The sequence below is a fragment of the Lolium perenne genome, chromosome 6 (assembly GCF_019359855.2).
Source record: "Lolium perenne isolate Kyuss_39 chromosome 6, Kyuss_2.0, whole genome shotgun sequence".
Classification (NCBI taxonomy): Eukaryota; Viridiplantae; Streptophyta; class Magnoliopsida; order Poales; family Poaceae; genus Lolium; species Lolium perenne.
Genome location: NC_067249.2, coordinates 16,557,924 through 16,570,248, shown reverse-complemented (window position 1 = coordinate 16,570,248; position 12,325 = coordinate 16,557,924). Strand labels below are relative to the sequence as shown.

The 12,325-nt window shown below is 45.7% G+C and overlaps 1 pseudogene; it reads left to right on the top strand.

The window, feature by feature from the left end:
- The first annotated feature begins 7,673 nt into the window (after window positions 1-7,673).
- LOC127310734 (probable histidine kinase 2) lies at window positions 7,674-12,325 on the top strand (annotated as a pseudogene).

Below are 12,325 nucleotides of genomic sequence, written 5' to 3'. Positions count from 1 at the left end.
TATCTTGCTCAGTCGTTGTTACAAAAAATATGGCCTGCTACTATGTTGCTCGTGCCAATTTTTTACTCCATTAACATGTTGGCTTGCATTCCCTGTACTACAGGTGATGCCATTGTTTTGTATCTAGTTCATCGTAAGCTAACAAAGTAAGGACTTAGTTTGGCATGCTATCACTCTGCTATCTAGCCTGTAGTACAAATAAACTTGTCATACTACTAGATAATAATTTTGTGTGCCATCTTGTTCTTCAAAAGCTGCATTATTGACTTGTTTCTCTTACTTGGCATGACGCTCACATATGGAATTCTGAACATATTGGTTTGCATTCCCTCTGATACAAGTTCACTGGTGATCCCACTATATTATGTATCTGGTCCATCCTAAGCTCCAGCATTAACTATCCTCTATGTGTTGCTCATTACAAGTTTATATCCCGAAACATCTTGATTTGCATCCCCTTCACTATAAGTTCAGGAGTATTATTTAGTTCACGACCAATTTGAAGTAATTGCACTTGGCACATGTTGGTTCGCATTCCCTCCTCTTTAGCTTTTGCGATCGTAACTTCTATTTTTGGTTTACATTCCCTGCTCTGTTGATGTAGCCATCATAACTTCATCTTGCTCAGTCGTTGTTACAAAATTTATAGCCTCCTACTATGTTGTTCATGCCAATTTTGTACTCACTGAACATGTTGGTTTGCATGGGACTCGACAATAGTAAGTCTGCTGTTTCATTCTAAAGTGCTCTGTTATATTGGCTGTTAGTATGCGGCATGCACTCTTTGTTTGCTTATTGTGCGCATTACAATGATCTTGTTATAACGACGAAATGATGAGTTCCAAATTCTTTGGAAAACAACATTGTAGTGTCTTTGCCTTTCCATTGTTGCTGTCTTAACTTGTAATGTCTTTGTTTCAGATATAGGTGGTGCATGGACAACTTAAAAGATTGCTGAATCGCTTCATTGTATTGCTAGGTTTAATTACCATTCAATTTCTCTGGGTTCTGTAATATTTTTTCAAAGCCTTGCAGCTGATGTAATATATAGTTAGTTTTTATAGTTCTTTCACGCATTTTTTCTATGGTGCTTGTGGTAAGTGAGGCTATCCGACAGAAATCATGTGCTGCGTAAATATTCTCAGTATCTTTCTATGTTCTGCGCAATCTAAATCACAAATTCCCATCCCTTAAACGGCCCAATTAAGCGAAATCACATATGTGTCGGCCCGCAAAATTCTAAAGCGCCAATCATGCCGGCATATAAACAGCAACTAAACGGACTGGCCCACTTACTTATTGGGCCATCCCACTTGCTTTAATGTGGACCCCATTCACTAACTGGGCCGGCCCTGTAACAGAAAGTGGGCCCACGTGCTTATTGGGCCAGCCCATTTGTTAATGGGCCGGCCCGTTAGAAGGAAAGTGGGCCCCACAAGCTTATTTGGTCGGCCCGCTAACTCGTTGGGCCAGCCCACCTGCTTTACTGTGGACCCCACATACTAACTGGGCCGGCCCGTTAGCACGATAGTGGCCCCCACAAGCTTATTGGGCCGGCCCACTAACTTGTTGGGCTAGCCCAATTGCTTTTACGGTGGACCCCACATACTAACTGGGCCTGCCCGTCAGCAGGAAAGTGGGACCCACATGTTTATTGGGCCGGCACACCAACCTGTTGGGCCAGCCCACTTGCTTTATGGTGGACCCCACTTACTAACTAGGCCGGCCCGGTTACAGGAAAGTGGGCCCCACCTACTTATTGGGCCGGCCCACTATCTTGTTGGGCCAACCCACTTGCTATATTGTGGACCCCACATACTAACTGGGCCGGCCCACTAACTTCTTGGGCCAGTCCACTTGCTGTATGGCGGACCCCACTTTCTTAGTGGGCCGGCCCGATATAAGAAAAGTGGGACCCGCACGATTATTGGGCCGGCGCACTAACTTCTTGGGTCAGCCCCTTGCTTTATGATGGACCCCACTCGTTAAATGGGCCGGCCCGATAAAAGAAAAGTGGGCCCCACTCGTTAAATGCTTAGTGGGCCGGCCCGTTTGCCTGTTGACCGGTCAAACGAAGTCATTCAACCTGGCCCACGTGCTTAGTGGGCCGGCCCATTTAAGTTTTGACCAGTCAACCTTAGAGGTTAGGCCCGGCCCACGTACCTAATGGACCAGCCTAGCTATATAGTTGACCGGTCAAACTAAGTCAGCTGGCCCGGCCCGCAAACTAAATGGGCTGGCCCGCTTAAGGTGTGGCAGGCCTCGTGTGGGCTTACCATCTACCACGGGGTTTTAGCCGGTTAACGGCATTAACTGGCAGTTAACGGCGTCTGCCACATGTCAGTTTGCATGACGTCGGCAGTCAACGGGCTCCCGAAAACACTTCTGCAACGATCCGATTTTCCGTGGCGGAAGGGCGCCCGAACGTGACGAACCGAAAAAACGTGGTACGACTTTGCCTGACACAGTTTGGACCACATAACCCATATCGTCGGGTTAGGCCCATAGGCGACGAAAAATGGGCCTTAGTGGACGATTTTCGGACGTTGTGTATTTGAACTTTTCTTGTAGTGAAATGCACACCTTATGGAGGAACTCTCACTATATTGGCCTTCCGAACCTTTCGTCCATTTTGCCAATCAATGCCAATGGGGGAGAAGTTTGGAGGGTTTAAGGGAATTCCTTTTGTTGGTTCTTTAGCATTTGCCTTTCATGCCTTGCATTTTCTGCTTTGCATGGTTGAATATTTAGAGGATACTCCGCTAGGGTTTAGTTGCCGATATATACAATGAAATTCAAGTTCATTCACACATGCATATATTATGGGGGAGTTTGTTGTAAATATTCAACTTGGGTTGTTCGCTAAATTCCTTATTTAAACCCTCTCAAAGAAATTGTCATCAATTACCAAAATGGGGGAGATTGAAAGAACATGGAGCCCCCATGTGTGGTTTTGGTAATTGATGAAAATCCCTATGGACTAATGGTTGTATTGAGAATCTTTCTTAGATCGTGTCCATAGCCATATGTTGGTCTCAACGTTGCAAGATGGAGAAGAACGAGTACAATGAAGAATACGGATTAAGACGGTGTCGAAGATGGAGATGGAAGAAGACGGAGTCGAAGAGAGACAGAGACGACATAGAAGAGATGAAGGTGGTGGTGTGCGTAGAAGATGAATGAAGACGGTGGCGTGCATGTTGGAAGAAGATGGTGGCACGTAAATTGATGAAGAGGGTGAAGACGGAGCTGGCTGACTCAAGTGGAATGCGCAAGGACACGTTTTATGCTCGGTAGGATAGTTGGTCGCATTATCGGAGAGAGCTCAAACCTTGCATGCATCATCGTGTTTCTTGGTTGTTCTTGGTTCTTATCCATGAGATGTTTTAGAGCTTGTGTTCATTCTCATGACAAGCTCCAACTCAATGGAAATGGATTCCGGATGCATCGCATATTGCATGTACGAGTTGGATGATTTTCCCGGTGTACCATATTGAGAGATTTCACCTCTATGACCATAATAAAATCATCATCCACTTTTTTGCAAGATTTCACCATGTGTGGAGGTAGCTCTTGTTATCCTCTTTCTGGCAAAATTGGTTTCACCTCAATCGGAGTTTCCTAGCTCGAGTTATTGATGTTTCCGTATCGCGGTTTAGAGAGAAAAAGAAGAAGGGCGGTAGTACCGGTCAGGTACCGGCTTGGTCGCTGTGAGCCGCTGGATCCGGACTGGTATTGGGCCGGTACCTACCTGGTAGTACCGGTTCAAGCGGAAGTACCGCTTGCACAAGAGGAAGCACCGCTTAGGTCGTTTTCTGCATGTTTTCTGCACAATTTTGACGCAAGCGGTAGTACCGCTTCGACAAGCGGTAGTACCGCTTTGGGTCGCGAATCTAACCATTTTTTCTGCCCAACAGCCATATTTCTGAGCCCCCTATTTATACCTCTATCCCACTTCCGTCCACATTAGTTCTTCCCATCCATTCTCTCTCCTCCATTGTTGACTTTGAAGAGCTTGATCCTCCTGTTGATCCCCCACTATTTCTTGGATCTTCTTGGGGGGAAGGAGAGAGGAGATCTAGATGTAGTGCTCCAGCAAGTGAATCCCTCTCCAAGTGAGGGAATCTTGGTAGATCTAGATCTTGGAGTAATTTGGTGTTCCTCCTCCTATTTTGTTCTTCCTCCCTTATTCCCCCAATAGCTTTGTAGCTTTGTTGGAATTTGGGAGAGAAGGACTTGGGCATGTTAGTGGTGTTCTTAGCCATTGCATTAGGTGCATCGGTTTGGGTTCTCGCCGGGGTTTTGGTCTCGTGTGAGTTCGTGTGAGTTCCCTCTAGGGTTTCTTGGAACCCTAGAGGGCTTGTTGACCTTTGTGGTGTTGTTGTCATCGTGGCCTTGTCGCCTTTGTGGCGTGGTAGCCTTTGTGGCCTTGTTGCCATTGTGGCGTGGTAGCCTTTGTGGCGTTGTTTCCTTTGTGGGTGTGGTAGCCTTTGTGGTCTTGGAGCCGGTTGTGGAGTGTTGGAGCCTTCGTGGTCTTGTTGTCGTGTTTGGCGTGTTGTAGCCTTTGTGGCCTTGTACTTGAGAGCCTCCGGTGTTGTGGAGTTTGCCTCAAGGTTGATACTTGGGTGTTTGCCCAAAGCTTGTACGGGTTCAGTGATCACCCTCAAGGGTCCCTTAGTGGATCGAGGTTTTCCCTTTGGTGGAAAGACTCGAAGAGAATATGGTGGCCCTAGTGGCTCATTGCAGTGCCTTGTGCTTCCAGACTGCTCCAACGGAGACGTAGCACCCATGGGTGTGAACTTCGAAGTACATCGTCGTCTCCTCGTTCACCGGTTACTTCTCAACCCGAGCTCCTTTACCTATGTTCTTTACATTTGTGATATCCTTCGTGCTTGATGCTATATATGTAGTTAGCTATCACCTTGTTGCTCATCATGCTTAGCATAGGTTGTTAGTGCACATAGGCAAACCCTAGTTGACAAGCTTTTAGCTAAACAAGTATACCTTAAGTAGTTTTATTTCGCCTTGTTTAGCGCTCAAGTAGAAGTTTTTGTAACCCGCCTATTCACCTCCCTCTAGGCGACATCCTTGTACATTTTGAGGCCCTGATCTACTGGCTAGAGTCATGGTTTTCCCCTGCTTCGAGGCTTTTAGTAGGGATCGTCTCGGTTGACACTTCGCTGATGGAGGTGACCGTGCCGAGATGGCGAATAATTTCCCCCCGAGCTTCTTGATCTCGACAATGTTGGCTGCGATGACGTCGATGGCTTATTGGCCTAGATTCCTATCGGCCTCTCTTGTCGTTGAGGTTAGGGTTTGCAATGTTTTTTGGCATGGAGGCGGAGGATTCCCTTTATAGTTTTTTCCTCCCTCCTCTCCGCCTTGTTGGTGCGGCCTCTGGTACCAGCATGATGCATATGAATATTTTTGGTGATTAAGATCTTGAATATTTGGATCTTTCAATAATGATGACTTCGATGGTATCTTCTCCAAGCATTGTTTATGCAAGGTCACTACCTTGATGACTCCAATGGTGGGCTGCCTCTATGATGGAGGGGGAGCGACGGCACACTATCGGTTCGTTCATGAGGAAGAATGCATTCACCCATAGGGACCACGATGTATTTTTTTAGTTTTCAGGGTGTGCGCTGTTTTTTTAGTCAATAAAGTCCTTTTCGCAAAGAAATAGCTTCAAGATAACAAAATAATTGTAGTGAGTTAATGCTCCCTAATTGAAAGATTTTTGCTATTATATCACGATATTATATCACTAGCTTTCACAAGAGAATGATACTGTGTTATTGACATCACGTGGCTGGTAGTAATCTACCATGATCTTTCAAATAAAAATCTAACACGTGAGAGTATCTTGTAGATTACGTACGATATCTTTTTTCCACTACTACTATAAAGAACCGATATAGAAGGAATAATAAAAGCAAATTAAAGGAAAATAAATAGCACTATACACATACATGGTTTAATTCAAAACAAGCGGCTGAGTGTATGGTAGTTTTGAGGCCACGGTTTCGAAATACCCTGTATTCTAGGTTTCCCTCCAGACATATAAAAGGAGGACATGTATTCTAAGAAATACGTAAACTAAGAGAGATCAATTTCTATACAGTAGTTTGCAATTTGCGACACCCAACGGGATGGTTGAAGGGATTCGAAAGCGTGGTACTCGTTTGAAGCACTTCCTGGCCTTTATCCCTCCGGTACGTACAGCACATGGGTCTATCTGTCCCATAGTTTTTTTTATTTATTTATTGATGTCATGGCTAATGGCTTATTTTCAGCCGAAAGTATATGCGTATGATTTCACATTTTGCAAGATTTGGTCCATTATATCCTCCCACGTGGTGTGTTGCATGGCCTTAAGATATAGATCTAGACTAGATAGTTTTCATCCGCCCTAGATGGTTTTCATCATCTTGTTCAGAGCATGGCCAGTCTGCCATCCCGCTATATGAAAATCCAGATGCAACATGATGCATTGGGTCTTCTCCTGGCTCTTCTTGATTGATAGATTAAACACGCGTGACATGCTTCGTAGACGGTACTTTGACATCTGGGAAGAGTTTCTGTGTCTCCTTTGCAAATCAGAACACTTACAGACTAGAGATCGCTTGTTCTTCGGCTGTTGCTTTAGTCCTAGTTGGTAGGAGACCATGGACGATGTGTGGGATGTCTCGGCTTCCCTGGCGATGACTTGTTGAATAATTTTATCTATAATTTGCGCCTGTAAACTTGAGTCTCTGCGCTCCCCGCTCATGTGAGGCATGAACCTGGCCTTTAAACTATAGTTTTTATGTTGCAACATTCCACCTTTATTGCAAGGATATTCTCATACTTAGTGAGCCATAAGCTCTTAAGTTAGAGACAATTTTACCATGCAAGATGACAATGATATCCTCACATGTGTGCTATGTGTATGGGCTAGAGAAGTTTGACCCATATAGTTTTTATCCTATAAGCTTCCACTACATTGCAACACGAATATCCTTCCAAGTTCATGAGGCGGTGGCGAGCTAGCCCGCTCTTGTTGTAACTAGGGGAACACACTTTGTTGTATACTCTACTAATGTTTTTTTTATATTGTGATGTACTACTAAATATGTCAAACCTACTTATGTTGTATGCCCTACTAAGTATGCCATATCCTTCCAATTTCATGAGGTGGTGGCGAGCTAGCCTGTGCTTGTCGCAAGTAGGGGGACACACTTTGTCGTAAGTGCATGTATCGCACCTATTGATGAGATTCCAAGATGATTGATACACTTCAAACTTTACGTTTTACGTACTTGCACTTATCGAACACGTACGTCCAAAAAGAAGATGTAAACATGTACGAAGAGCTAAATTAGTTCAATTCTACTATACTCTTATGAATTACTCATGTATATTCCGGTATATGTTGACATGTTAGGTGGCAAAGAACAAATACTGTGATAAATTTGGGCATTTATGAAGATATATTGAAATATTGAGTAAATATTATGTGTGTATGCAAAAAAATATTTTCTTAGTTGGAAAAATATGGCCTATTCATAGCATGTTAATTCGATAATTATGAACACGCCCAAGCTAAATTAGTTTAAATCTATTGTACTCCGAGTAACTCATGTATAATCCGGTCCGTGTTCACATGTCAGGTGGAACAAAACTTGTTCATGGCGTTCGCAATGCAGCCACACGTGGCCGAGATGTCGTACACCGGCGTCGACAGCTCCGGCTTGACCTACTACCACGGCAAGGATGGCCGGCCTAGAAAGATATATGTCAACCACCGCGGCAAGTGGTACAAGCAGGCCGCTGATCCGGTGATCGGTGGACCCGTTAGACCCATCACGGCAGTGCCACCGCCGACGCACCTGCCGAATACCGCACGGGCCCTAGCGGATGCCAAGAGCGGCTCACTGGTGGCCGTTGGGGCCGGGTTGGCCCGTCCCATCATCCAGATGGTGGTCTTCTCCGTGCCAGTCAGCCACGCCGGTGTGGTGTCCGCCTTCGTCCCCATTAAGGACGTCCTACCGATGGCCGATCGGGCCACTGTGGGATTCGGCGCCGTGGACGCATACTACTTGATCATCGACACTAAGCACAACACATCTACATGCTATAAACCTTTGGTCGTTGGTTCTGACGCGAAGAAGAAGAAGATGGAGGATCTGTTCTCAGATATCAAATGCACCGCGTTCGCCTTTGACGCTTCCAAGCTAGAACTCCACGATGTTCGGATCGGGTCCCACCAAAAGGAGTACACTGTCGCATGCACGAGCTTCAACCTCTCCAGAGGAGTACACCTGGTACGTGTGTATGCAACATCCATTTTTTCTTATTAGGGGAGCATATGCATCATCTTAACGTACTATTTTTTTAGGGCATACACACGTACTCCATACACAACACATCTTTTTTTTATAGTAGAGTACACAACATATCTAATAAGGGTGGATCTAGCATGGTAGAAGGGTGGAGGCCCATACCATACTATGGCCCGGGCACGTGAAACCGACCGGTAGCACACGCATCGCATCACATCTTTTTGACATGTAGAATTGCGACATACACTAGCTTATACATTATTTACGTTCTTACAAGTATTAACATCTACAGAGATAATCATCTCCTTCTTTTTCAGGGACTCCGGCTGGTGTGGCAACAGGAGGCCATGTTTGGCGAGATAGGGGTGGCCGTGGTCTCTGTCGTGTGCTTGCTCGCGGTCACCGAGACTGTGGCGTGCTTCTTCATGGCACGGGCGTTGTGGCGGTCGGGGTCGCGGGAAGCGGCGCTCCAGGGTGAGCTCATGAGGCAGAAGGAAGCGCTCCAGCAGGCAGAGCGCAAGAGCATGAATAAGCGCAACGCATTCGCGACTGCCATCCACGACATCTGCTTCACGCTTGCCACTGTCGCCGGACTCATTGATGTCTCCCGGACGGAGGCGCGGGCAAACCCCAACCTTACCTACTGCCTTGACCAGATGGAGATTGGCACCAACAAGCTCTTTGGTCAGTTACATACATCCATATATCTCCCTAGGTACCATGCATGCCATGTATACTTGCCACTTTTTTTGCAAGATGTGATCCATCCATGGTAAATTAGCTAATGAATGTAATCACATCACTATAGATTTGCACGTCATATAAAGTGAGGTTGCACAAATAATGAGTTCACAATTTTTTTTATAAAGTGTGCAACAGTTCAGTTGTACCATTTTTTCCAGTAGTACAAAAAATGTAGTCCACAGTTTCTACAGTGTGCAGTTCTATTTTTTGACGAGTTAGCATTTGTTTACTTCCCAAGAAAGAATATATATATAATGTTTTGAGTAGTTTACAATTTCACATAGATGGTCGCATTCATGTTAGCCACACCATGTGTTTTTGTCTGTGTCTACTAAAGAGCTAGGCTAATATCTTATCAAATATACAATTCATCTTGGTTGTGTAAGTTTTCGGATGTAGGAGCATATTGAGGCTCCATCTTGGTTATGTGCGTACTCGGTTGCGCAATAAGTTTCTTTGTTCAGCATATATGTTGATTCAGCCCATATATGTAACACATGTGTTGCAGATATACTTAACACCATACTAGACATGGGCAAGGTGGAGTCCGGAAAGATGCAATTGGAGGAGGTGCAGTTCAGCATGGTCGACGTCCTTGAAGAATCCATGGACATGGTGAATGTCGTCGGTATGTCTAGAGGCATTGAGGTGGTTTGGGAACCCTGTGACCTCTCTATTCTTCGATGCGATGCTGTCATCGGTGACTGCAAGCGCTTCAAACAGATCCTCGACAACCTTATTGGAAATGCCATCAAATTCACGCACGATGGCCATGTCGTGCTCCGCGCCTGGGCCAACCGCCCTATCGCAAGGACTTCCGTGATCAGCACCCCATCTAGGTTCGCCCCCCACTGGCGTGCGAGCGTGTTCTGTCGGTGGCTGCTAGGAACGAGGGAAGAAGGTGCCGAGCAGAATGCTCGCCGATCACTTCCTCATGACGCCATTGAGTTTTATTTTGAGGTAGTAGAAACAGGTGTTGGGATCCCAAAGGAGAAAAAGGAATTTGTGTTTGAAAACTACGTTCAGGTAAAGGACGGGCATGGTGGCACCGGACTAGGCCTCGGCATTGTCCAATCCATTGTAAGTGGCTTCCGTCCTTATATTATTTATTCATGTTAAACTACCACAATTAGAACAGCGATACTAATGCTCTATTTTATTAAAAGGAATTTCATAGGAAATTTGGAGAACTGTAATTCATAGAAAATTTTCTATGTTTGCTCCTTGATCGTAGGACTTAATAACATAATGAATTTTTTCTAAGGATTCATTTGCACTATATTGATGATAAATTTTATATCCACTCAACCTTCTTGGAAATGATCCTTTGATTTCTTTAGAAAACCCTTTGTTTTTTCTGTGAGGCAATCAAAGAAATAAAAATCCCATAGGACTCAAATGGTCATAAAATTGCAATATTGCGTTTTAGAGTCCTGAAAATCCTTTGCTTTTTACTGTGATCCAATCAAATAGTAGTATGACCGGATGCATACATTATACACTAGTAAAATTTATACTCTTTTTCTTTTTGCAACTTTAGTAAAAATAACGGTATTTTTGTTTGCTTTGTGTATTAGGATGGCTACATATTGATCCAAAAGCTATTTTTCACTAGGTTTAAATACTAGAGACAACACTTATGTTGCTTTTGTTAATAACACAATTGCACAAGGTATTGTGTATTAGTGTACCTTTTGGTTTGCAGGCTATGTATAACTTTGCAGGCTGTGATGTTTTTTTAAATTACTTTGTATTTCTTACAATGTTGTTACTTATTCATTATTCTTGTTTTGGTAAGGTACGTTTGATGGGTGGCGAAATAAGCATCAAGGACAAAGAGCCAGGAGAAGTGGGAACATGCTTCGGATTAAACGTCTTCCTCAAGATCAGTGATGCGGAAGAGCACATCGAGCACGGGAGAGTGGTGCCGTCCCTATTCAGGGAGCCTGGCTGCTTCAAGGGTGGGAAGTGTGTCCTCCTAGTCCATGGGGACGAGACCCGTCGGATCCTCCAGACAGGGATGGAGAACGTCGGGATGAAGGTCTGGCCCGTCCCATGCGCCGAGCTCCTTGCCAAGACAATGGAGAAGGCACGCGCCGCCGTGGGCACCTCGCCATCTAGGCCAGCGTCGATCTCTTCATCGCAGGGCGGCCGTGATGACTTGGACGGTGTAGCTGACCGGTGCTTCAGCTCCAAAGAGATGGTCACCCAGGTCATACGGAACAGCAGCGGCAACCACGTGGGGCACCTCCACCCCTTCGGCCTACTCTTTGTAGTCGACATCTCTGGTGGGAGGCTCAACGAGATCCTCGAGGAGGCGCCGAGCCTCGCGAAGATCAAGCACCAAGTTCCGTGCAGGGTGGCGTGCATTACTAACCTCAATACCTCCTCCGAGGATTTGAGGAGGCTCAAGGAGGCGGCGAGCTGCGACATGGACATGCGCAAGTCAATCCACGGCTCCCGGATGCGCAAGCTCCTCCAGGTCATGAGAGAGCTCCAGGCCTCTCCATTTCCGCAACAACATCCGCATCAGGTTGGGATCACCATCAATGAGTTGCCAGCGGCAGATCAGGGTACTGCCGCGTCGTCTGAACTCACATCTGCGGTGGAAGTGCCCCAGGAGCTGCCCAAGCTTGGATACGACAAGCCTCTCGAGGCCACTGCCATGTCGTCTGAAACCACATCTGCGGCGGCAGTGCCCCAGGAGCTGCCCAAGCTTGAAAATGACAAGCCTCTGAAAGGGAAGCGCGTCCTGGTGGTGGAAGACATGAGGGTGCTGCAGTTTATCCAAAAGAAAATGCTCAGCACTCTGGGTGCAACTGTTGTGGTAGCAGTGGATGGATCCGAGGTTGTGACAATGTTCATCAATGCTCTTGAGATTGCAACTGGTGGCGTCGCTTCAGAAGAACGGTTGGTATTGCCCTACGATGTGATATTCATGGATTGCCAGGTACATTTTGCATTTGTCGATGCCAAGCAAGTCAATTCGATCTTTTGTTTCTGATGGTTTTAACACTGCTCGATCTTCTTTGTTTCCAGATGCCGGTGATGGATGGCTACGAAGCGACAAAGCGCATCCGCGAGGAAGAAAGCCGTTACGGGATCCACACCCAATCATTGCGCTGACCGCACACTCTAAGGAGGAGGACATGCAGAAGACCATCCAAATAGGGATGGATCTCCACCTGACTAAGCCAATACAGAAGGAGAAACTTGTGAAGGCTGTTCATCAGGTGTGGAAGGAAGATAACTGA